The following is a 26616-nucleotide window of genomic DNA, read 5'->3' on the forward strand; positions in this document are numbered from 1 at the left end:
CAGACATCCAGCGTGGGAATCCCACCCCCACCTTCCTATTTCAGTGATCATGTGAGCCCAGGTAGGTTACTCATATCCGATAACCCCCAGTGCATTCACGTGCAAGGTATTGGCAGTACTTAGACGTTAAATGTAGTAGTCTGGACAGAGGGCCTGACACTCAATAGTTCGCATTTTTCATTTATATTTTTAGTGAGTTCCAGGCGTGAAAAATCTGAACGTTCTTTCCCTTTCCTGGAAAATTGAGCTGTCTTTAAACAACTGAAATACTGAGTCATTTCTATTTGTTGATCAGCATGTACTTTTCACAGTCTTTTTTATCACAGTAATCTTTAGGTAACGTACATGCACTTTGCCAGGGAAAGTGTTGAAACAATACATTGGGTCCTGACAGCTTTATCAGTTGTTCCAATGGTTTCACATTAGGGTTTTTTTCCCTTCCTAGTGATTTCTGAGAGGAAAAGTGTGTGAAAACCAAGTGAACTGACTTGTCTGATAGGTGTGATTTTACCAGAGATAAAAGTGCTCCAACATCAGTCAGAAAACCCACAGCAGTGCAAATGCTGCTGTGGAAGCCACGGGCCTCTCTGTGTTGGGGGTAGGCTTACAGGCCCAGCTGCACTTTGGGTCCGGGCTGCAGACACCCTGGGAGCACTGTGCCTGTGCTGCACAGAGGTAGGTGCCGGAGTCTTCCAGCTGGGTGGCTGAGATGTGGAGGGTGCTGTAGCGCTCCTGAGAATTAACTGTTGACTTCAACCTTCCATCCTCCTTCACTCCCAGAGCCATGGAAAACAATCTGATGAGGCCATGCCTGGGACTCTGTCGGAACCATTGCATGATGGTCACAGGGGCGGAAAAATTGCACCTCAGGGTAGGGCTGGCTCCCTCCTGGGTACTCAGGGCTGGAGGACTTTGCTCCACCTGCAGCCCCCTCACCCCTGCATGGACAGGGAAAAAAAAAACATAGGATGTCACTGGGAATGCACTGATGTGGCCTCCAAACCTGTAAAAATATCTCAAGAAACAAACACGAGGGTGTGGGACGGTGTCAGAGCTTTAAGTCAGCTCTCCCTCCTTCTGACAGCTGTGATCCGACCCCTATCTCCCACCTGGAACAATCCCAACTCACAGCAAATCTGGACCCACAAAAGCCCCAGCAGAATCCCTGGTCTTCTCTCCATGGCTTTCTGTCTGCTTGCTGGTGGGCATTTACCTCTGCTCTGTGGGATGTTAAGTCTCGGGTCCAGACAAACTTTGTTCTTACAGTTCATTGGTTCCATGAAACTCACAGAGAACCAATCACATTTGAGCTCTGTCATTCATCGTAACAGAAAACTCCACCCACCATGGCCAATGAGACTGTACCAACATTGCAGGTGGGAATAGTGCATGGGGCGTGATGGTTCCACAGTGTGAAGATAGAATAGTTATTTTTTCTTAAACACTCTATGTAAGAAGTGTTTGTGGAGAAAGAAGTTTGTGAGGAAGAACAATGATACTTTAGAGAGGAATCAGTGTCTTAACTGGGAAAAGCAGAGCTTTGAACAATCACGGAAAAAGTAACTCCATGTACGAAATTACACAATTTGACAGACTAGAGTGTTCAATAACATTAAAATAGCATGTATTTGTATAAATATTTAACAGCTTGCGTTATACAATGAATAAGTAAATGAAATTTCTTTTTTATTATTATTTATTTTTCTCTTTCTGAAAGGCAGAGAAACAGAAGGAGAAAGAGACCTTCTTCCATCTGCTGGGTCATTATCCAAATGTCCAGTATAGCTGGGACTGGGTCTGGCCAAGCCAAGGAGCCGGGAACTCAGTTGACATCTTCCATGTGGGTGGCAGGGATACAAGCCTTTGAGCCATGGCCTGATGACTCCCAGCATGTACATTAACAAGAAGCTGGAATCTGAAAAGCAGGTGGGACTCGAACCTAGGGAATCCCAAGTGACTTCTTAGCCACTGACCAAATGTCTGCCTTAAAATGTAATTTCTTGAAATCTAAAAAGTTCTAGAAGCCCAAGACATATGCTCACCATCTGCACAGAAAATGGTTCTAGCAAGAATTAAAAAAAAAAAAAATGTGCTGTCTGCCCTTTCTGCTTCTCCCCTTCTTCTGTCCTGCCTTTCCCCATGCTGCCTCCAGCCCACACAAGTGATTCTCATGGGGTCTTACATGGCTGGCCAAACAAAATAGGTGTCCTCTTCCTTTTCTTCTTCTATTTGTATTACTTATTTTTATGCTTTTCTTCTATTTACTCTTGTTCCTTCTAGACTCAATAAAGAAACATGAAGATACCGGATAAAAAGCACATTAGCAGGAAGCTGGATGAGAAGCATTCCAACCAGGCACTCTGATAGGGATGTAGGAGTTCCAGGTCGCAGCTTGACTCAGCGTGCCACGATCCCCAGTCTCCTGATTATTCAGTCTCCCAAGACTACTAGAAAGTTATTTTCACTGAAACTTTGAGTGCCCCCTAGTGGATTAAAGCTGTCAACAAAGACCTAAATTGAATAGAGGTTAAAAATTGGAAGAATGACTACTATTGAAATGCTATTTCATGGAGATCAACAACTCAAAATAATTTGGTAGTTCTCATTTGATTTCTCCAATTCAGTTCAAATGAATCCATAAATGTGTATTGAAGCTTTACTATAAGTGAGTAATTTACTAGGTCTGAATAATACAAAGGTATTTCAAAATGTTCGTGGAAATTTTGAATTCAAAGATATTTATTTGGGTGTAAAATATTTCAAAATCATATATAAAATTATATTAAAATGGATGAGACAATAGTTTGCTGTATTCTGGAGAAGACAAAAATATACATAACTATAACATCAAAGAGGACCTTAAGAGTAGTGTAAGCTAAAAGTTGTACAATCCTACAAGCTGAGGAAATCTGACACTTTGGACAGTTAGACAAAATCTTATGATAGTCATTTTCTGTTTCCCCTTTTTTATGAGACCAATTGAAGATAACATAGTAAGACTTGTAAGAATTAATGTAACACTAAGAGGGTTTCATGAATATGCAAATCATTTAAATGATAGAATTTTACATAGAGCCTAAAATCCCCTTTGACTACCACTTCCAGCTCCTTTCATCATCTTCTTTTTTCATCGTTTTATTTTTTAAGATTTATCTATTTAAAAGGCAGAGTTTTAGAGAGAGAGAGAAAGAGAGAGAGAGAGAGTGAGCTTCTGGCTACTGGTTCACTCCCCAAATGACTGCAACAGCCAGGACTGGGCAAGTCTGAGTCCAGGAACCAGGAATTTCATTCAGGTCTGAGCTTAAGAGTACAGCTACAGAAGTACTTGGACTGTTTTTCATAAGAGTTCCTGTCCCCCTGACTCAGTTTGAGTGCCTTGAATCAGTGCTGCTCCACTTTAACTTTCTGCTTTGCCAATATAGTGAAATTACTATCTGAGATGTGGTTGCAGGTGTGAAAATGAAAAATGCTTTCCTAGGTGATTGAGGCCCTTGGTATCAGGAGTTATAGGTCCTCAATTGCAAGATTGTCTTGAATGAAAACAAATTATCTCTTTTTCATATGTACTGTATAAAGTAGCCCTTGTAGCAATTTGGGGGCAATGACACCAAGTCATTTTCTTTCTTAAGTTTCATCAAGATAAACGGCCTCATTTTAAAAAGACAAAATATAATGCTGACAACGATGTAGACATAGGGATCTCTGCACAATGTTGATAAGAATGTAAATGAGTACAGTCATTCTGGAAAACAATAGTGATTCCTCAAAAAAAATAAACAAAATAGATCTATCACATGATCCAGCAATCACACTACTGGTTTTAAATCCAAGAAAATTAAATCTGTCAGTCAAAGAGACATCTGCATCCATGTTTATTGAAGAACTCTTCACAATAGCCATGAAAATGAAATAACCTAAGTGTACATCCACTAATGAATATATATAAAGAAAAGGTGGTACATATAAACACTGGAATACTACTTGGCCATTAAAAAGGATTAAATCCATGCAATAACATGGAAAAAAACTGAAGGCCATTAGATCAAGTGAAATCATATAAGCACAGAAAGAAAAGTACCACATGATCTTACTCTTCTGTGAAATTTAATTAAAAAGATGATCTCATCGTTGCTGATGTATAATACGGGTTAATACGGGCTACATAGTGTAGGGAGGGTGTGAGGATGAAAGACTGATTAACAGGAACCAAGTTATGCAAACATAGCATAGATGATCTGGTGTTCTATTGCACAGCAGGGTGACTACAGATAAGATTAGAATATCGTTTCTCAATTAAAAAATGAGAGATAGGATTTTGAAATGTTAAATGTTTAAGGTGATATGTATATTTACTCTGATTAGATATTACACACTTGCAGGTGTCAGCTGATTTTCTAACTGGGTGAATATAATACGCTAAAAGATAGTGATTAATTTTAGGAGAAAACAATGCCTTATTTATTTACAATTAAAAGGTAAATGTGAGTACCATTATCCCCAGAAAGGAAGCCTAAAAACTGTTTTATTAATAGTCTAAAATAATATGGTTTTTTAAAGTTTGATTTGCTTATATTTTATTTAAGAGACAGAAACAGAGGAATGGAGGGTCTCATCATCTGATTCATTCCCCAAATGCCTGAAACAACCAATGCTGGATGCAGCTATTGCCAGAAGCTGGGAACTCAGTCTGAGTCTATCCATGTGTATGGCAGAAACCCAACTACTTGAACCACCACCTATGCCTCCAAGGGTGTGCATTGGCAGGAAGCTGGAATCAAGAATGGAGCCATGACTTGAACCCAACACTCTGATATGGGCTGTAGGCATCTCAAGCCATATCTTAATCACTGGGTCAAATGCTCACCAAAAATGATATTTTAAAAATGGTAATACGCAGGGAACTTTTTTAAAAAAGATTCATTTGGTGTATTTGAAAGACAGAGTTACAGAGAGAGGTAGAGACAGAAAGAGAGGTCTTCCATCCACTGGTTCACTCCCCATCTGGCTGCAATGGCCAGAGCTGCACTGATCCGAAGCCAAGAGCTTCTTCCGGGTCTCCCACGTGGGTGCAGGGGCCCAAGGACTTGGTACATCTTCTACTGCTTTCCCAGGCCACAGCAGAGACCTGGATCAGAAGTGGAGCAGCTGGGACACAAACTGGTGCCACATGGTATACCCTCACTTTAGGCGGCGGCTTTACCTGCTATGCCACAGCACCAGCCCCTTTGAACACTCTTAAGCCAATTATTCTAGCCCTACTGAATGCATAATGGCAAATTCCTTGTTGTGGCTTTACATTCCCTTCAGTTTTTGCTCACAATTCTGTGTGTAACTTGAAGCCAAAGATTCAGGAATAGGAACGTTTCTGATGAGTGATAACTCTGGACATAGGTGTTTTCTGAGCTGGCTGTGCTCCCTGAACCCCAACATCTGTGCTGCCACAACCCTTCCACATCCTGTCAGGGATGGTGATTCTCTGCTTCAGACCCTGTAGCAGGTGATGTCTCAGAGAGACTCCTGGGGTTTTTGTACGCCTCTCTACACGAGTCCTCTCACAGTGTCCTCTCTCAGTGTGCAGAAGTACACTGCTGAGTCTTCCAATTGTAAAACAGAGATGACAAGGTTGATGGATTTCCTTGCCTTCTGGAAATTCAATGAGTAGCGACCTTGGGTTGCATTTTGCTGGCCGTAAGAGTCCTGACGAATAAGGAAGATCACCTCCCCTGTGTTGAGCTGCTTGTACCACAGGAGACTGTAACTTGCAGCACTGGTGTCATACGTGCAGTCCAGGGTCACGGCTTCCTTCTCCTGTGCCAATATTGCTGGCTTGGCTTGAGTTACCTTCTGGGCAACAGCAGATTCTGAAGACAAAAAGAATCAGAAAGTTTAGGGATAGGTGGTATGAGATGATGAAATTCAATTTTTATGCACTATTACCCTTCTTTCCCAAAGTCCCCATAAGATGCTTCCTGTGCCTCCAAACCTGAGGTCTTACAGGGGGCCCATTCCCAGTGGGGTCATCCCTACCCAGCCACAGTGAAGCCAGGATCATCAGCAGAAGGCTGGAGAGTGACATATTTTATCTTTTCTTCTGGATGAAAAATATTGTGTTCTTTAGTTCCAGAGCCCTGCACTGTGCGGTGAGCCTGATGGGAGAGGGAAGAATTAGTGGGCTCTGTGCTGCTGCTGCTGCTGCTGCTGCTGCTGCTGAGACAGAACAGGAAGCAGAGGTCTCCTGGTGTAGCAAGTGGGCGTGTGTCGTATCAGACTTCTTTGCATACTGACCAAGGTCCCACCCAACCCAAAATTCAGTGAACCAACCAACTTTTCATTTTGTAACAACTAAATCTGTAAATATGCATGGATATATTGCAAGTAATTATGGTAAGTGACCAAGTGCTATGTTCAGTCATTAAAGACTTCAAACATTGAGTCCTGCCATAAAGTTCTCCTTAGACATTCTAGTTCTTTTCATGAAAGCCAGCTTAGACATTAGAATGAGATCATTGGGATTCAGCCACTGAATTTATATTTTTCCCACTACCTCCATATGGGTCCTCAATGAGCCACAGCAAATTGCTATATTCTGTATGATAAACTCTGAAGGGAATTATCCTACATGATCTCATATGTCTCCCTAGTCAGCTGATCATAGAATTACTAATCGTGATCAATCATTATTGGTGTTTGAACATTAACAGTAAGGCAATACCCTCACAATATTACTCAGCAATATGACCAAAAGACACCCATTGCTTATTGTACCCTACTTCTCAATATAGTAGACAAAGCCTATCCTCCTTGTCTCCAAATAATTTCAGCTTTGTCCCAATTGGCTGAAACATCTTTACATCTTGCACTGGAAGTACATTAAATGAGACGACAACACAAAAAGTCCAACTTTTCTGCTGTCTAAAATCATTCAATATTTTCCCACCAAGTGGCTGGCTTATTTGGAGATATTATATATTTCATTTCATACAGTTTAATTCTGCTATAGCTCTCTATCAGGGGAATCCCCAAATTATACTTCTGTCATTCAAAAGGTGCCCTTGTCCAGAGCAGATATTTTGAACATTCTCATACGAAATTTTGAATGAATTTTGTTCTTCCAGAAGTCTTACCTTAAAAATAAGATATAATACCAGACAGGTTGGGCAATAATATTCCAGACTCCATTGGATAATTCATACCTTAGCCAGAAGTAATATTAATTTGAGTGGCTTGTGGCTCTCTCTTGGATGTTTCAATTTACAAAAGATATATAAAGCATGAGTCACTGTGTTTTTATGTGGTTCACAATCTCCAAATACTATGGAGACAGTAAAATTTCTTAACCTTCTTAACCTCATGTATCTCATATATTCCTACTAAAAATGGGCACAAAATACATTATTTAATGTTTACATACCATACAAAGGGGTTATTGTGATAAACACAAAGTTTCACAATATAAAGACATAATGGGGGCCGACACTGTGGCACAACAGGTTAAAGCCACAGTCTGCAGTGCCAGCATCAGTTCAAGTCCCAGCTGCTCCACTTCCAATCCAGCTCTCTGCTGTGACCTGGGAAAGCACCCACATGGGAGACCTGGAAGAAGCTCCTGGCTCCTGGCTTCAGATGGGTCCAGCTCTGGCCATATCAGCCATTTAGGGAGTGAACCAGTGGATAGAGAACATCTTTCTCTCTCTGTCCCTCTCTCTCCCTCTCTCTGCCTCTGCCTCTCTATAACTCTGCCTTGCAAATAAATAAATCTTTTTTAAAAAGACTCAATGGAAGAAGAGGGGAAACTATTTGAACAGATGACCTTCCAGCTAAAGTCCTTAGGCAAGGATATCTTGCAGAACATAAAGACAAATCCATGGAAAAGCTTAATATTTCCATCTTGGAGGTGGAAAATTGGGTTCTCAATTTTGTAGAGAAACATTACAAATACTTGATTTATGTAATTAATGAGAAAAATATGTACTGAAGCCAGAAAGTCCCCTTGTGGGGCAAGGGTAGAGCAAGAGCTATGGCATAGCCAGTTAAGCTGCCACTTGAGACACAGTTGCATCCCACATCAGAGGGCCTTGCTCAAGTCCAAGCTACTCTACAGAAAATAGCAGATAATGGCCCAGGAACCTGGGTTCCTGCCACTCACTTGAGAGAAGTAGGTCTTGGCTCCTGAACTCTGCCTGGCCTAGCCCTAGCTCTGCCAGGCATTTGGGGAGTGAACCAGCGGATGGGAGATCTCTCTCTCTCTCTCTCTCTCCCCCCTCTCTCTGCCTCTCTCTCTTCTTCTGTCACTCAGCCTTTCAGATAAATACATAAATCTTTGAAGAAAAAAAGGCTAACTGGTAGAGTTAAATAATCTCCTGTGAACACTTGTGAAAATCCTCCAGAGACAACTCATCACAGTGGGATAGATTAGCTGTGATATTAAAAAATTGTCCTGGGAAAACTCTTCTGGGGTAGCAGGGAATGTGGCCAGTCTATACGTTTCTTAAAAGAAATAAAATGCCATAAAGTTTGTAATGGCGGGACTAGAATACTGGCCTAAGGAACCACTTGAGAATCTCCAAAAGGATTTTACACAGTTGTGTTCCCTGTGTGGATTACAAGAGTGTACTAGATAAAGAATTTTTATTTTCCCACATAGGTAACAAATCTGTCAATATAGTGAAGAAAATTAAAATAGCTAGCATCTGACATAGATAATACATAATAAATTTTAAAAACTCATTTCTGGATGTTTCAAGAAGGAGTTGTGAAACCAAGCTCTTTAATGTAATCAGCAAACATAGAAGTTCTCCACAAGATGCCATACTCACCCAATAGTGCTGTGGTTTCCTGAGAGGTAAGATTTAGCCATGCATAACCATGACTTAATCCATGGTTAAGGTAGACTGGCTATTATAAAAAGACAAAAAAAAAATTACAAGTGCGGACAATGATGTGAAAGAAAAGGAACTCTTGCATACTCTTGGTGGGAATGTAAATATATACAGGCATTTTGGAAAACAGCAAGGAGTTTCCCCAAAAAATTAAAAGTAGGACTACCATATGAACCAGCAATCCCACTACCAATTTCATTTCCTTCGGATATATATATATATATATATATATGAAATCATTTCCTTTGGATATATATATATATATATGAAATTTCATTTCCTTTGGATATATATATATATATGAAATCATTTTCTTTGGATATATATATATATATATATGAGATTGGTAGTGGGATTGCTGGTTCATACGGTAGTCCTACTTTTAATTTTTTGGGGAAACTCCTTGCTGTTTTCCAAAATGCCTGTATATATCCTTGGAGATATATATATATATATCCAAAGGAAATGAATATATCCAAAGGAAATGAAATAAATCCAAATATATACATAAATCCAAATATATATAGATATATATATCCAAAGGAAATGAAATTGGTCTGTGGAAGAAATTTTCACTTACATGTTTATTGCAGCTCTATGAACAATACCCAAGAAATGGGAATGGGGCCGGCACTGTGGCTCAGTGGGTTAACTCCCTGGCCTGAAGTGCCAGCATCCCATATGGGCACCGGTTCGAGTCCCGTCTGCTCCTCTTCCGATCCAGCTCTCTGCTATGGCCTGGGGAATCAGTGGAAGATGGCCCAAGTCCTTGGGCCCCTGCACCCGTGTGGGAGACCCAGAAGAAGCTCCTGGCTCCTGGCTTCAGATCGGTGCAGCTCCGGCCATTGCAGTCAATTGGGGAGTGAACCAGCAGATGGAAGACCTCTCTCTCTCTCTCTCTCTCTCTCTCTCTCTCTCTCTGACTCTCCTCTCTCTATGTAATTCTTTCAAATAAATAAACAAATCTTTAAAAAAAAAAAGAAATGGGAACAACCTAAGTTTCCAATGAAGACTGGATAAAAAAAATGTGGAACATATACACAATGGGGTACTACTCAGCCACATAAAAGGATGAAATTTTGTTGTTTGTGCCAACACAGATGGAGCCGGAGGTCATTATACTGGGTGAAATGAACCAAGCATAGAAAGACAAATATCACATGATCTCACTCATATAGGATATTTTTAAAAGGAGCACTCACATAAGGTGAGAGTATAATGGTGGCTGATAGGTGCTGGGGAAAGAAAGCACGAGGAAAGGTTATTTAATGGGTGTCAGGTTTTGTTAGATAGTAATGAAAATTGCTGGTGTTCTATTACACAGTACAGTGAGTATAATTAATGATAAGGCATTGCCTATTTTTCAAAGTTAGAAGAAAAGGTTGTCAGTGTTTTCACCACTAAAAACTAATGAATGTTTGAGGGGATGTATAAGCCTATCTTATTTGATACTACACTTGATCTTAGCCAAAAGGCCGAGAAGCAATATATCTTATATGAACATTATAGAGTATGTACATTTATTGAAGCATAGGATAATACCACATCAACATGTACCATTTTTATGCATCAGTTAAAAGTAAATGTTAAAATGTCTCAATTAATAAATAAGAAGTAAGCATCAAGCAATAGTCAACAAACTGTTCTAACCTTTTCCAGGTCATTCTGAACTTCACCTTTCATTCTATGCCTTAGTATCTATGTTAGTTTCCACTTGGGAACAAACAATATTGAAAATACTTTACTAGAAAGTCTGTGCCAAAGGAAAAGAGCTGAGGCTTCCGCCCTAGTTGCAGGATTAGGTACAGGTGCCAGATGCCTGGGGAGCAATGTGTGCTTGCAACACAGAAGTAGACAGCAGAGTCTCCAGGCTGGGTGGCTGCAATGTGCAGGGAGACATGTTTGGCCGCCTTATTCAGTGAAACAGTGAGCCTTTGGTCCTGCTTTTTCTCCAGATTTGAGCGAATGTCTGTGATGAGCTGGAGACCCTGACCGGGTTCTTGTTTATACCATGGGAAATAGTCTGAAAAACTGTCGGAATAAGTACAGTTGATAACAGAGCTGTCTCCTTCCTGCACACTTAGAGTAGAAGGATGCTGCTCCACGTTGCCTCCTTGGCTCATCCCTATGCAGAAAGAAAAAATCAGTCATTAATCTCCAGAATTTTCTGTCTCAATAGTAAGTAGAGGAAACATGAATAAAATCTGTCTTCTCAGCCGGCGCCGTGGCTCAATAGGCTAATCCTCCACCTTGCGGCGCCGGCACACCGGGTTCTAGTCCCGGTCGGGGCGCCGGATTCTGTCCCGGTTGCCCCTCTTCCAGGCCAGCTCTCTGCTATGGCCAGGGAGTGCAGTGGAGGATGGCCCAGGTGCTTGGGCCCTGCACCCCATGGGAGACCAGGAAAAGCACCTGGCTCCTGGCTCCTGCCAGGATCAGCGCGGTGCGCCGGCTGCAGCGGCGGCCATTGGAGGGTGAACCAGCGGCAAAAGGAAGACCTTTCTCTCTCTGTCTCTCTCTCTCACTGTCCACTCTGCCTGTCAAAAAAAAAAAAAAAAAAAAAAAAAAAAAAAAAAATCTGTCTTCTCCAGTGTTACAAAGAATGTCCACTAATATACTCTGCTGCCCCCAAACCCTCAACTCACAGTCTAGCTGCAGCCACAAGAACATAAATGCAGCTTGAATGGATGTCTTCATTGTTCTTCCCGGCTAGGATCAGTCCTAGACCTGCAATCTCTAGCCAGGAGGGCTACTTCTGATCTCAGGTTGCACCTTCTTTTCTCTAGTAAGCGTGTTGATTTCTCATATTGTCTACCCAGCCAATTAGAAAACGGCTGTGCCTTTGTTGTGGGCCTGTTCATTCAGAATCCATCCAGCTGAATCGCCCCATACTCTGCATCAGCAGAAGTATACTACCATCTTGTGGTCACATCCCTCACTACTGAACTCTCTGGGTGAATGTTCTTATTTAACCTATAAGGGACTCAGATTCATAAACAGCAACAGATCAAAACAAGTTAGGTTCTAGATCCAAGATAAGATGCACAGTAACAATTAAGAGATTAAGGTTAGTGTTTATTCACATTACTTAGTCATTATTAATAAATTAGAAAGAAGTATAAGCTTTTGGTGTTTATTCCACAATGGACTGAATTTTCATGTAGGAAATAAAAAAAGCAGCATGATTCATAGACAAAGAAAAAGCAATACCTTCCTTTTTTTTTTTTTTTTTTTTTTTTTTTGACAGGCAGAGTGGACAGTGAAAGAGAGAGACAGAGAGAAAGGTCTTCCTTTTGCCATTGGTTCACCCTCCAATGGCCACCACAGCTGGCGCCCTGCGGCCGGCACACCACACTGATCCGAAGGCAGGAGCCAGGTGCTTCTCCTGGTCTCCCATGGGGTGCAGGGCCCAAGCACTTGGGCCATCCTCCACTGCCTTCCCCGAGCCACAGCAGAGAGCTGGCCTGGAAGAGGGGCAACCGGGACAGAATCCGGCGCCCTGACGAGGACTAGAACCTGGTGTGCTGGCGCCGCTAGGTGGAGGATTAGCCTATTGAGCCCATGGCGCCAGCCAATACTTCCCTTTTCAACTTAATATATTGTTAGGATTTATCTGTTCTAGATACAAATTGTTTCTTAAAAAAAAAAAAGCACGTCAGCCAAATACCAGAATAAGAGAGGGGACATTTCAATATTTCAAATGCATATTATCACACTCTCTACTCCTACAAGCCTGGTCTTGCCCATGACCTTGCTATTCCAAGAGAATGGACAGTAACAACAATAAGAATGTAGAATTTTCCCTCAGTAAAGATGATTTGGTAAAAAGTAAGGGACAAAATCTCAAGGATGAGGGCACATGGGGATGAATTCCATGAGGTATTAATACTTCAACTTTAAGACACAATTTGACCCATAGATTGGGATGATTTGCAAAGAAGAATCTGACATCCTTTGAGAAATCTTTTCCTATTGCTGTGTGGCTTTTACTCTGCGAAGTGAGGAAAGACTAGAAATTCTCAGAAATCACCAGGCTGAATATTCTAAACGTGTAACCCTGTCTAAGTTTCTTCTTGAGGCACTTTTATTTTCTGATATCAAAATTAATGATGTCAAAATTTCAGGTCCCTAAATGCAATGATTGACATATCCTTAATGGAATTCTCTCTCAAGAATGAATCAACTTTCTTGCCATGAATTCCAGCTGCCTTAGACATTGCTCGTTCAGATTTCAAGCTCTAAAATTTTTCTCCCAAACCCTGTTATGCTATACTTTCCCCAAGACATTGATGAAGTGCCTACATTATATAAATTTCCATTATCATCTCCCTTGTGAGAAACTCCTATCATCTACTATAATTTCTTGATATCTTCTGCTATAGCTGTAAGAATAAATCTAGAGAAATAGATGTTGTCTAAGTTTGCAAGAAGATGATACAAATAGGAAACTGAGACTTGGTTCCTGGAAAAGACTACCCCATTCCCAGAAGTGGAAGCCCCTTTCCTGTGTTTGAAATCATTAGCTCCTAGACATGATAAAGAATGTATCTAATATCTCCACCACATCTCATAATCATAAGTTTATAAGAACATCTATGAAGAAGGATCTTAATTCAATATGTATACATATATGGTCTTATAGAGTGAGAGCATGTGTGTTACACACATTAAACTGCATTTTAAGCATCTTCTACTCTCTCACTCTTTCCCCATATGATAGAACTCTAAATTCTCCACTGGACAAGATTTCTCTGCTCGTGGAGACAAATACTTTATTTAGTTCAATACCAAATACTTTAGTTCAAAACATGCATGGGAAATATGCATTATTAAAGAATTTATGGATTTCACATTTTTCTTGCACCAAAATGAACATCTTTTAATTCCATTTTTCAAGAAACTTTGAAGTACCCTCATATTCCATTCTGAGTTAGGAAATCAACAACTGAATGTAATGGTCCAAATATGACCACTCATACAGAGCACAATGTTCTACATTATAATTACAGCAGATGTATAGCCATACCATGGACAAAATTCCTAACCCATAATCATCTCAGTGATTATTGCCTCACTCACCATCAGAGGGTTGCCCCAGGACAAGTTATCTAGGTCCCTCGTGTACTGTCAGCTTTATGGGAACAATGTTCCCCTGTCAACTCCCAAATTCAATGACCATTTTTGCTAACAATGTATGAATCGTGTTCATTATGTTCACTACCTTCCATCAAGGGTGGCTACCTGAAATAATGCACACACATTGCCATTTTTAGGAAGGTCCTTAGAAATCATCTGAGTGTTGACTTTGACCCCATCACTTTGGCTTACTTCTACAGAAGCCAATGAGTGATGGACTGAGTTTCTGGTAGAGTAACAGTAGATCAGCCAGAATATCCTTTCCTCCCCGAAGTGTCAAACATTCTCCAAAATCAGGACCTTCCATTCTGATGGCCAAACTGATTGGACCAAGACATTCCCAGATCAAAACCACAGAGCTCAAAGTGTCTGGGCTTCCCTTAAGCAATTTGTCTTTGCTCAACAACATTATCCTGTAGGAAAGAGGCAAGAGAAAGAATGTAAGTGATGAAATGAGGGAGTCCAGTTTCTTTCTACTCCCAAATCATTTATTATCTATTTTCTTCATACTGGTACCTTGAATATAATTCTGCTTTTGTAAAATGAGGTTAGACTAAAAGATCTTAGGGCTCTTCCATCTCTAAATTTATTTATTTTATTTAGCAGAGCAAATATTTATTGAGTACTGGCCATGTGTAATGTAGAGTGGTGTGAAAGTGGGGAGAAATTGTCCTTCATCATGAAGCTCCAAGTCTGTTTACACAGCCACATGCAATATAATGTGTCTGTGATCACCCCTAATTAACCCTAGGGTTCTTCAGAAACAGAGATTAGATCCTCAGGATATGTTCCTATCTGGGTTTTCAAACCTCCTACAGCAACAGTGATGGATGATGGATGAAGGACACCACAAATCATAGGAAAATGAAATAAAATTGGCCAGGCCATCACAGATAGTGATATGGGAGTGGGCTCCATGCCAAGCCATGGGTCAGCGAAATACAACTTTATGAAGATTTCTTTCTTTTTTCTTAGAGTTATGTATTTATTTGAAAATCAGCAAGAGCAAGACAGATGGGGGGGGGAGGGGAGAGAGAGAGAGAGAGAGAGAGAGAGAGTCAGTCCAGCTATTGGTTCACCCCCTCAGATACCCACAACAGCTGAGGCCAGGCCAATGTCAGGAGCCAAGAACTCCATCCAGGTTTCCAATATGGGTGGCAGGGATTCAAGTACTGGAGCCTTCATCTGTGACCCCCAAAATGCTCATTAGCAGGAAGCTGGATTGGAAATGGAGGTGGAATTTGATCACAGGAAAACCCACAGGATGTGGGCATATCATATTTTTGGTAAGAGAAAACCAACTCAGTAACTTTTAGAATGAACCAGAAAGAAGTAGATGAATTTTCTGGTATGTAAAAAAAAAAAAAAAAAAAAAAAAAAAAAGGCACTTTCCCAAACAGAATGTTTGGTTTCTGGTGTTCAGCTCTCTCCTTCCAAGTTTAGCTTACACGTTCAAGATTCCCACCCATGCTGGCTACATAATTTATGGGATCAGTGCAAAATGAAAATTAAGGATTCTGTGTTCAAATGAGGAAAAGAGTGCTGTTAGGCAATAAAATTGCAAAGCCCTAGTTTGAAAGTATTTTATTACTTTTAAACCACAGGAGGGGTTGTAATGATATATAATTTTTAAAAGATTTATTTTATTTATTTGAAAGACAGTTATAGAGAGAGGTAGAGACAGAGAGAGAGGTCTTCCATCTGCTGGTTCACTCCCCAGATGGCCGCAACGGCTGGAGCTGCGCAGATCCGAAGCCAAGAGCCAGGAGCTTCTTCCGGGTCTCCCACGTGGGTGCAGGAGCCCAAGGACTTGGGCCATCTTGTACTGCTTCCCCAGGCCATAGCAGAGAGCTGTATCAGAAGAGGAGCAGCCGGGATTAGAACCAGCACCCATATGGGATGCCGGCACTGCAGGCTAGGGCTTTAACCCACTCCACCACAGCACTGGCCCCAGTAATGATATATAATTAACAACAAAAATTTACAAAAGCAAAAATATGTTACTGTCATAAGTTATATAATGTAGTAATACTATTTGTGTCTTTAATAATAGTAATATTTATTTGCTTATCAAAATTGATTCTTTCAGCAACTTCATTTTCAAGTACAATAATTGAAAGCAATGAGACATTGAAAACAGAATTTTTCATCACTTCTAATTTTGCAAAGGATAATTCTCCTGATACAAATGATACTAGAACTCTTGGGGGTATTTTATATATTGTAAAAACATTAACACAAATACTTAATGAATCAGTGTTAAATATAATAGGTTAATATATCTAGTGCAACAATTTTTCTAAAACCATTAAACCCTTCATACAACACAATTTCATGTAAATCTAAACTTAATTTTAAACATAAATGTATATAGCCACATTTTAATGTTGTCTGACATTTTCTGTAATGTCTAGGGTCTCATAAGAAACTGGAAGTGAGGAGCCAGCACTGTGACGTAGCGGGTTAAGGCCCCAGCCTGCAGCGTCTGCATCCCATAAGGGCACCAGTTCAAGTCTCAGCAGCTCCACTTGCAATCCAGCTCTCCGCTATGGACTGGGAAAGCAGTAGACGATGGCCCAAGTCTTTGGGCTCCTGCACCCACATGGATGACCTGGAAGAAGCTCCTGGCTCCTGGCTCCTGGCTTCAGATCAGCTCATCTCTGGCTATTGTGGTCATTTGTGGAGTGAACCAGCATATGGAAGACCTCTCTCTCTCTCTGCCTCTACTTCTCTCTCTGTGTAACTTTGGCTTTCAAATAAATAAATCTTTAAAAAAAAAAAAAAAGAAACTGGAAGTTGTTCACAATCGGTGTATAATTCACAATGTGTGCTTGTGCCATCTATAATAGTTTATTCAATATAAAGGGAAGATTAATTTTAAAATTATCTCTGATGTTAATGATAGTAGTTCATTCAAAACTTCACATATAATTTCCTTTTTCATCAAGGTACAATCCTTACATTTAATTTCTATTTCTAAGCCTATAGGTATTCACTTTGCAATGTTACATCAACCTTTGAAGCCAGAGTTACCAAACTTTTTGAAGAATTCACTGTGCCTGCATATGGTCTTGTCTTTTGTCCTCTGTCCTCCAAACATCTCTGCTCATGCCCATGCTCCATTTGCTTATTTAACTTCACTTACAAACCGGAAATTAAAAGATGAAATGATTACGAATTTCAAGATAGCAATAGTATTAACCAAGCACTATGCTCTTTCAAAGCAGAGCCCCTTACCACTGCACAGGTCTCGTGCCCAGGCAGCCTGAGTACAGGGAGCCAGCCCTGCTCTTGGCTTCACTGGAATCTGCTCATGGGGTTTCACCTTAATGCTGAGGATTCTGCTCCTTCCTAGTCAGTGTCCCTATGTTTATGTTTTGACATGAAACACTTGGAAAGATCAGAATTTTTCATGCTGTCATTTATCCACCGCAAGTTTAGACTGGGTTTGGTTGTCAGAGTCTTGATTAGTAGCTGCAGAAGGTAAGGGTTTCTTTTAGAGTGACCATGGAAACTTTCTGACCCATTTCTCAGGCCTTGAATCATGTTATAAAATCATGTGTAAATAGATTCATTCAAAATGCAAGAAAGACAAATGGATTTTAAGGCAACAAAATGGGGGCCAGCACTATGGTGCAGTAGGTTAATCCTTCTAGTCCCGGTGCTCCTCTTCCCATCCAGCTCTCTGCTATGGCCTGGGAAAGCAGTAGAAGATGGCCAAAGCTCTTGGGCCCCTGCACCCACGTGGGAGACCTGGAAAAAGCACCTGGCTCCTGGCTTCGGATTTTCGCAGCTCTGGCCGTTGTGGCCATTTAGGAAGTGAACCAATGGAAGGAAGACCTTTCTCTCTGTCTCTGCCTCTCACTGTCTGTAACTACCTAATAAATAAATAAAACCTTAAAAAAAGGCAACAAAATGAAAATGGGCTTTTCCTTACAGGGTACTATTACAAGAAATGACCAATGGGGCTGACGCTGTGGTGCAGCGGGTTAACACCCTGGCTTGAAGCTCAGGCATCCCATATGGGTGCTTCTCTTCCCATCCAGCCCTCTGCTATGGCCTGGGAAAGCAGTAGAAGATGGCCTAAGCCCTTGGGTCCCTGCACCCACGTGGGAAACCCAGAAGAAGCTCCTGGCTCCTGGCTTTGGATCGGCACAGCTCCGGCCATTGTGGCCAATTGGGGAGTGAACCAGCAGATGGAAGACCTCTCTCTCTCTCTCTCTCTCTCTCTCTCTCTGCCTCTCCTCTCTCTGTGTAACTCTGACTTTCAAATAAATAAATAAATCTCTGAAAAAAAAAGAAATGACCAAAACAGACATCTTTGTCAATGTCATATATAAGCACTTTGTATAAATGTGTCAGTAGAAATCATTTATACTTTGTGATTCTAGAGTCTTCTATAGTGGGTAGCTCAGGGAACATGCTCTGATGTCAGACTTCCTGACTTGTAATCCAACCCCCACTTCCCTAGTTTAGTGAGCATGTGAGCTCAGGTCGGTTACTTATGTCCTAGCATCCCTTGTATCAGTGTGTGAAATGAGGAGGTATGATCACCACTTATGTAAGAAATCTAATAGCCTACATCCAGTGCCTGTTACACAACGACACTGATTATTGGTAATGTATGTTTCTGGGATGAAAAATCTGAGAGAGAGAGGAAGACAGAGAGAAGGAGAGGGAAGGAGAGAGAGAATAAATGGATGGATGGATGCATGGATGGATAGATAGATGACAGAGATTTGTTTTCATGGAAATCTTGAACTACCGACAAGTGACTGAAACATTGAGTCTCTTCTTTTCTATTTGTTGACCAGTGTCTATTTTTTCAGCTCTTTTTCATCTCAGTAATTTGCATGTAACTCACATGTACTCTGCCAGGACATCTGTGTGACAATCCATTTAGGTCGTAACAACTTTATCAGTTGCTCCAAGGGTTCTGTGTTGGAGTTCTTTTCTGTGTAGTGATTTCCGGGAGAAAAGGAGTATGAAAACTGAGTGAAATGACAGTCCTGAAACATCTAGGTTAGCAGAGATAAAAGTGCTCCAACATCAAGCAGAAAGCACAAAGCAGTGCAAATGCTATGCAGAAGCCACGTGCCATCCTGTGAGATGGGCGGGGTTACAGCTGCAGGCCCAGCTGCAGTTTGGGTCCAGGCAGCAGACGCCCTGGGAGCACTGTGTCTGCTGCACAGAGGTAGGTGCCTGAGTCTTCCAGTTGGGAGGTCGTGATGTGGAGGGTGCTGTAGCGCTCCTGGGAACTAACTGTTGCCTTCAACCTTCCATTCTGCTTTGTCCCTGAAGCTATGAAGAACAGATTGACGAGGCCGCTCCCAGGATTCTGTCGGAACCACTGCACATTGTTCACTGTGGTGGAGAAATTGCACCTCAGGGTAGGGCTGGCTCCCTCCTGGACACGCAGGGCTGAAGGACTCTGCTGAACCTGCAGCCCCCTCACCCCTGCACAGACAGAAAAAGAAAACACATATCATGTCCCTGGGAAATCACTGATACAGCCTGCAAACCTGTAAAAATATCCCAAAGAACACTCATGAGGAAATAGGCCATTGTCAGAGCCTTGAGTCAGCTGTGGAACTCTCCCTATCCCCCATCTGAGAAAATTTCAACTCACAGCACAGCCGGCCCCACAGAAGCCCCAGCAGAGCTGCCAGTCTCTTCATGGCTCCCGGCCTGAGTGCTGGTGTTCCCTCACCCACTCTGTGGGGTGTTAGCTGTTGGGTCCAAACTTTGTTCTTACAGTCAAAGTTATGATGAGACTCAGGGAGCACCAGTCACATCTGAGCTCTGTCACTCATCTTAGCAAGAAACTCCACCCACTGTGGCCCAGTGAGATTACACAGTACCAGCTCCAATGCTGTGGGTGGGAACCATGCAGTAGGGAGGAGGTGAGATTTCCAAAGTGTGAAGACACAATAGTTATTTTTCTTAAACACTTTATGAAGGAGAAGTTGGTGGAGAAGTGTGTGAAGAATAGGGATGAGGGGCTGGTGTCGTGGCACAGTGGGTTAAGTTACCAGCTACAATGTTGGCATTGTGTGTTGGAGTGCCAATTCAAGTCTTGGCTGCTCTGTTTCTGATCTAGTTCCTTGTTAATACACCTGAGAAAGCAGCAGATGATGGCCCAAGTCCTTGGGTCTCTGCCACCAACATGGGAGACTCAGATGGAGTTCTTGGCTCCTGGGTTTCAATCTGGTCCAGGCTCAGCCATTGTGGCCATTTGGAGAGCGCATCAAGAGGGAAGATTCTCTCTCTCTCTCTCTCTCTCTCTGTTTTTATATGTCTGTGTCTCTCTTTCTTATTCTTTGTCTTCCTTTCTTTCTGTAACTCTTTCAAATAAAATAATAAGTCTGTTTTTAAAAAAAAGAAGAGAAATGATACTTTAGTGAACAGTTGGGATAAGCAGAGCTTTGAACAATCATAGAAAGAACAACTCCATGTATCGAATCACACACTTTGACAGACTTTGAGAATTCAATAATATGAAAATAACATTCATTTGATAATATTTAATGGTTTGTATAGAATACTCGTGAAGTCAGTGCAATTTATTTTATTAATTTTTGTTTATTCATTTGAACAACAGAGATAGAGAGGTCTGATCCACTAGCTCACTCCCAAGATGCCTCAATGGCTGCAGCAGGTTGGGCTGGTCTGAAGCTGGGAGCCAGGAATAAAATTCCTCATGGGCGGCAGGAACTCAGTGACTTAAGCTATCACTGCAACCTCCCACATCTGCACTAGTAGGAAGTTAAATTAAGAGCCCAAGTGGGTGTTCTGGTATGTGAGCAGACATCTTAACTGCCGGGCCAACCACTTGCCCCACATGCAATCTCTTGACATCAGGAAAAGTCTATAAACTCATGATATACGGTCACTATCTGCAGAGTAAATGATTTTCTCAAGAATTTACTTTGTTATTTAAAAAAAATGTGATGTCTGCACTGATTTAATTTCTACTTCTCCCCTTCATCTGTCCAACAATTGCCACAATCGCCCTGCCATCAGCATAGGTGATTCTCATGAGAACGTACGTTGTTGGCCTGGTTCAATTGTGTCCTCTTCCTTTTCTTCTATTTATTGTTTCTTATTTTTTTCTTCTTCTTCTATTCTTTTTCTTTCTAGTTTCAAAGGGAATATATGAAAAAGATCAGATATCAGTGGCACAGGAGTAAGTTTCAGGTCAGTAAGTTTGTGAAATTTTATTTATAAAAATTAAAACCAAAAACAAGACAATGGAGCTGTTTTCTACTGAGCATTCATGCTTGTGATGCCAAATAAAATTCCAATCCCCTTCCCTCTCTTCAGAGAGTCTTCTTCGCAATGGATTTAGACACATGGCCTCCAGCTTTCTAAGTTCTTACATAGAACAGAGCTGAAAACCTGAGATGAATTTCACATAAACATGCCTCCCACTCCCTTTGATATCTGTGATTTGACTGCTCCCATGTTGTCTGTCCTCTCTTAACTGCTCAAACCTCAAGGACCACTTCTAGTGAAGACTAGAGTGCCCCCTAGTGGACTGAAACCATCAACAAAAAAGACTTCAGGCCAACTAACTCCTTAGTCCCACAACGCCAGCTCTACTCACTCGGTTTCCTGAGAGAGGAAACACAGATGGTTAGGAAAGAGAACAACTGCTTAGACTGAACGGAGGTTAAAAAACAAAACAAAACAATTTGCTCCTTTTAAAATGCGCTTTCATGGAAATTAATAGCAAGATAATTTGGTAGTTCTCACTTTGTGCTATGCATTTGATTTGTCTAATTTAGTTTAAAAGAAACCCCTGTTTATATGTGTAGATGTTTATTATAAGAGAGAATCTGAAGAATACTATGGCACTTTAAAAGTTCACGATAAATTGAGTAAAGAGATGTTTATTTTGTGCAAAAATTTTTGAAATGCATGAACACAAGTAAAATTAAAATGGATGAGACATGAGTTTACTGTTTAATGGAAAAGACAGAAATAGACATAACTATAATATAATAAACAAGTCCTGAAAGAGTGTGCTGAAACTTTATGATTTTATAAGTGGCAGAAATATTTACACTGAGAATGATAGGAAAAATTTTAATAAGATATTAATTTTCTCTTTTCCTCCCTTTTTTATGTGGAGAATAAAAGAGAATATGGATAAACCTTTATGAGGCCCTTTGTGATTTTTTTCTTAATTTTAACATCAAAAATTACTACAGAATGTATGAATTATTTTTTTTTTGACAGGCAGAGTTAGACAGTGAGAGAGAAAGAGACAGAGAGAAAGGTCTTCCTTTTGCCATTGGTTCACCCCCCAAATGGCCGCTACAGCCTGAAGCCAGGAGCCAGGTGCTTCTTCTGGTCTCCCATGCAGGTGCAGGGCCCAAGGACTTGGGGCATCCTCCACTGCACTCCCGGGCCACAGCAGAGAGCTGGCCTGGAAGAGGGGCAACTGGGACAGAATCCAGCATCCCAACAGGGACTAGAACCAGGGGTGCCAGCGCTGCAGGCAGAGGATTAGCCTAGTGAGCCGCGGTGCAGACCTAGAATGTATGAATTATTATTTTTTTTCCTGACAGGCAGAGTGGACAGTGAGAGAGAGAGAGACAGAGAGAAAGGTCTTCCTTTTGCCATTGGTTCACCTTCCAATGGCCACCCCGGCCGGCGTGCTGCGGCCGGCGCACCGCACTGATCTGAAGCCGGGAGCCAGGTGCTTCTCCTGGTCTCCCATGGGGTGCAGGGCCCAAGCACTTGGGCCATCCTCCACTACACTCCCGGGCCACAGCAGAGAGTTGGCCTGGAAGAGGGGCAACCGGGACAGAAACCGGCGCCCCGATCGGGAATAGAACCCGGTGTGCCAGCGCCGCAGGCAGAGGATTAGCCTATTGAGCCACGGCGCCGGCCAGAATGTATGAATTATTAAAAGTAAAACTACGTGCAGACTAAAATCCTCCTTGACAATCATTCCCAGTTCTGGTCTTTTCATTGTCCATCACCCAATTCATCCATTAGCCTATTTACTCATCTTAATCAGTTTGGAAGTGGTGTTTCCAGGTGCTTCACTCAAGATTTTTATACATACACCAAACATGAAACCAAAGATTGCATATATTTATTGTTTACTTAATGAAAATTATGGACTTATGCATATTTTTCTATAATTTGCTTTATAAACTCAATAATAGATCCCATATGCCATGTCCACAATACATATAGATCTTTCTACTGCATTGTATCATATTATGGATAGATTTCAGTTTCTATAACTTCATCTTTACTGATGAACACACTCTGTTATCTTTTTTTTTTAAGTTTTTATTTCTCTCCCACTTTTTTTAAAAAAAGATTTATTTATTTACTTTGAAAGTCAGAGTTATACATGGGAGGGGGAGGGGGAGGGGGAAGATGAGGGAGGTCTTCCATCTGCTGGTTCACTCCCCAACTGGCCACAATGAATGGAGCTGCACTGATCAGAAGCCAGGAGCCAGCAGCTTCCTCCAGGTTTTCCATGTGGGTGGAGGGGCTCCAGGGCTTGGGCCATCTTCTACTGCTTTCCCAGGCCTCAGCAGAGAGCTAGATTGGAAGAGGAGCAGCTGGGACATGAGCTAGTGCTCATATGGGATGAAGGCACTGCAGGTGGTAGCTTAGCCTACTATGCCACAGCACTGGCCCCTGTTGTTTTTTTAAAAAAAAAAAAACATGAAATATGACACTTCAACAAGTCTTATAGTGCATTCCTCTTTATTCAAACAAGCCTATGATTGTCAGGGAACAGGGAAGAGGAGGAAATTCATAGGTAAAAATCATCGCAGGCAGAGGGAAAATCAAAGATGGAGGCTCTAAGGAAAAGGAGATGAATTCATGTTCTTCTTACTGTGTTGGATGGTTTCTTTCTTTCTTTATTGTTTTTCTTAATAAGCACTGGAACTTTAGTTTTTCTTCTCATTTTATAAATGCCCTCTGAAACTAGTGTCTTGGTGAATAACTGGTATGTGCTTTTATCTGATGAACCACTGAGGTGATTCTAAATATAGATAATCAGCAAGAGAAAAAGTACAACCAAAAAAGATATAAGAAACACAAGGAAAAAAATTTTTTAAAGATTTATTTATTTATTTGAAAGTCAGAGTTATACAGAGAGAGGAGAGGCAGAGAGAGAGGTCTTCCATCCACAAGTTCACTCCCCAGTTGGTCACAAAGCCTGGAGCTGCGCCGATTCGAAGCCAGGAGCCAGGAGCTTCTTCTGGATCTCCCACGTGGGTGCAGGGTCCAAGGACTTGGGCCATCTTCTACTGCTTTCCCAGGCCATAAGCAGAGAGCTGGATCAGAAATGGAGCAGCCAGGACTAGAACCGGAACCCATTTGGGATGCCGGCACTGCATGCAGTGGCTTTTACCTGGTATGCCACAGCACTGGCTCCAGAAAAATGTTAAACAATAATTTTGGGCATGGCAAAAACTGTGTGTGTGTGTGTGTGTGTGTGTAATTTAAGGGAACTTGTCAAGGACCAGAAACTTTCCACTTTCTAAATCAGTAGAGAGAAAAAAGAAGTTTTTTTCAATGCACGGAATTCAGAAGGGAAACTAAAAGAATAAGACGAGAGCATTACAGGCAATGTCAAAATATTAGGAACTAATCAAAACATAAATTAAAGATTATCTGAATGAATCAAAATTTAACATCTTTGCTAAAGAGAAAAACCAAGAAAACTAAGCATATGAGAGAGGATTCTTCCTGCTGCCCTGAGCGTTAAAAATAAAACTCCACCCCTCCTCCACTAAACCCACCACACATATGCTAAGGGCTCCCTGACTCCCAGTTGAGGGTCATTGCTGTGGGATCCGTGCTCACACCCAGGACTGCACAGATCCTTTGTGTGGTTCTATTGAACGTGAGACTACACCAACAGAGCTGATCAAAACTCCTCTCTGATGAAAAAAAAATTCACCACACCCAACTTGGGTGTCACCTTGGGCACTGCCCTCACCCTGGAGCACTGAACAGAGCCCTGGCCACACCCAGCACATGCCTCGGGGTATTCACTGAAAGAGCAGACACTCCACTAATCCACAGAGGCAAAGTCCAAAAGATAAAAGCCATCACAGGGGGAAAAAAACAACAAATATCTCCACAAATGCCTAAAAATAAACACAGCAATTCAAGAAACAAGAAAAAGGAAAACAACAAGACAACATGATGTTGTGTTCCCCAGAGGAACACAACACATCAGTACCAGAATGTGAAGATGAAAAGGTTGAATAAATGCCAGAAATGGAATCTGAAAACTTGATTGTAGGGTTACTTAGAAGCAATCAGAAGCAAATCCACAGATTAAAGAAATCCATACATGACATGAATGAAAATTTTCCCCATGAAATTCAGATTTTATGAGAAATCAAAATGAAATATTGGAAATGAAGGATTCAATAGATCAAATAAAAAAATGTGGTGGAAAGCCTTAAAAACAGACTCCATGAAGAAAGAATATCCAAGTTAGAAGTAAATTAGAAAAATTAAAAATAGTGTTGGAGATATATGGGATATTATCAAATCACCCTACATACAGGTCTTAGGAGTTCCTGAAGGATGTCTGAAAAGAATGGATTTGATGGCCTATTTAGTGATGACCATGTTTCTGTGTTTCTGTGTGTAGCACATCCTTCAGCACATTTTGCTAAAAGTGTCTGACTGGCTCCTTCTCCCCACCCGTTGCTGGGTGCGTGCACCTGAGCTGCTGTGGTTGCCTCTGCTGACAAGATGGCGTCTGTCCCACCATCCACTGAGCGCATTCACAAAAGCTGCCACCTACTTACGTCCAAGATGGCTCCTGCCTTCTCCTAGCCATTTGCAGGGTGCTCATGTGAAGAGATGGGGACAGAGAAATGTGCCCACCCTCTTGATTTCCTCTGGGTGAGAGGGTGCCCTGTTCCTCTCAGGGCTCTGGGCCAGACTCAAAGACAGTGTACTCTGCTAGGCTCTCCTTCCAGCTGCTTGGGCTGATCTCACCCGGCTCTCCAGAGCCCGCACTTTCTCCAGCTCAGGGCTGCTGGGGTCGTGTGTGCACCCGTGCTCATTGCTGCAACATCTGCACGTTCCACACAGGTCCGCAGCTTCTCTCCTCCTGCTGCAGACTCTCCACTGCAGCTTTCCCTCTGACTCTCCCCTGAGGATGCAGTTTCTCCACTGTTCTTGTTACTATTATCCTCTAGTCTAGAGCAGTCCATCCTGTCTATTCTGCCATCACAGATTCCTTTGATCTGTCAGCTGGGAGTGGGGAGGGATGAGGGAGGATGTTCTTTAGGTGTTTATGTTCCTTGGTGCACGTGTACATCTGTTGCAATCCAGGAAGCAGAAGCCACATGGCAATTTAAACAAGAAAGACTTAATATAACAGTGATCTGCAGTAACAAGAGAATGAAGAGTAAGAAAAAAGGAGAACTCTAAAGCATGCAGGATTGAGAGATGTAAGGTGTGGCCACTACTTCTACGGCTGGGATAGAACAATCAGGAAGAGACCCCAGGCCCATGCCCAAGGCTGGGACTCAGATTCGGTTGGAACATGCACCACTGTAACCCACTGGGTGAGTGAAGTCACTGAGGTACTGTACCA

At 41.7% G+C, this 26616-nt stretch overlaps 1 pseudogene; it reads right to left on the reverse strand.

The window, feature by feature from the left end:
• Positions 1-10206: 10206 nt before the first annotated feature.
• On the reverse strand, positions 10207-10366 carry LOC127484083 (U2 spliceosomal RNA; annotated as a pseudogene).
• Positions 10367-26616: the final 16250 nt, after the last annotated feature.

This window comes from Oryctolagus cuniculus, chromosome 12 (genome assembly GCF_964237555.1).
Source record: "Oryctolagus cuniculus chromosome 12, mOryCun1.1, whole genome shotgun sequence".
Classification (NCBI taxonomy): Eukaryota; Metazoa; Chordata; class Mammalia; order Lagomorpha; family Leporidae; genus Oryctolagus; species Oryctolagus cuniculus.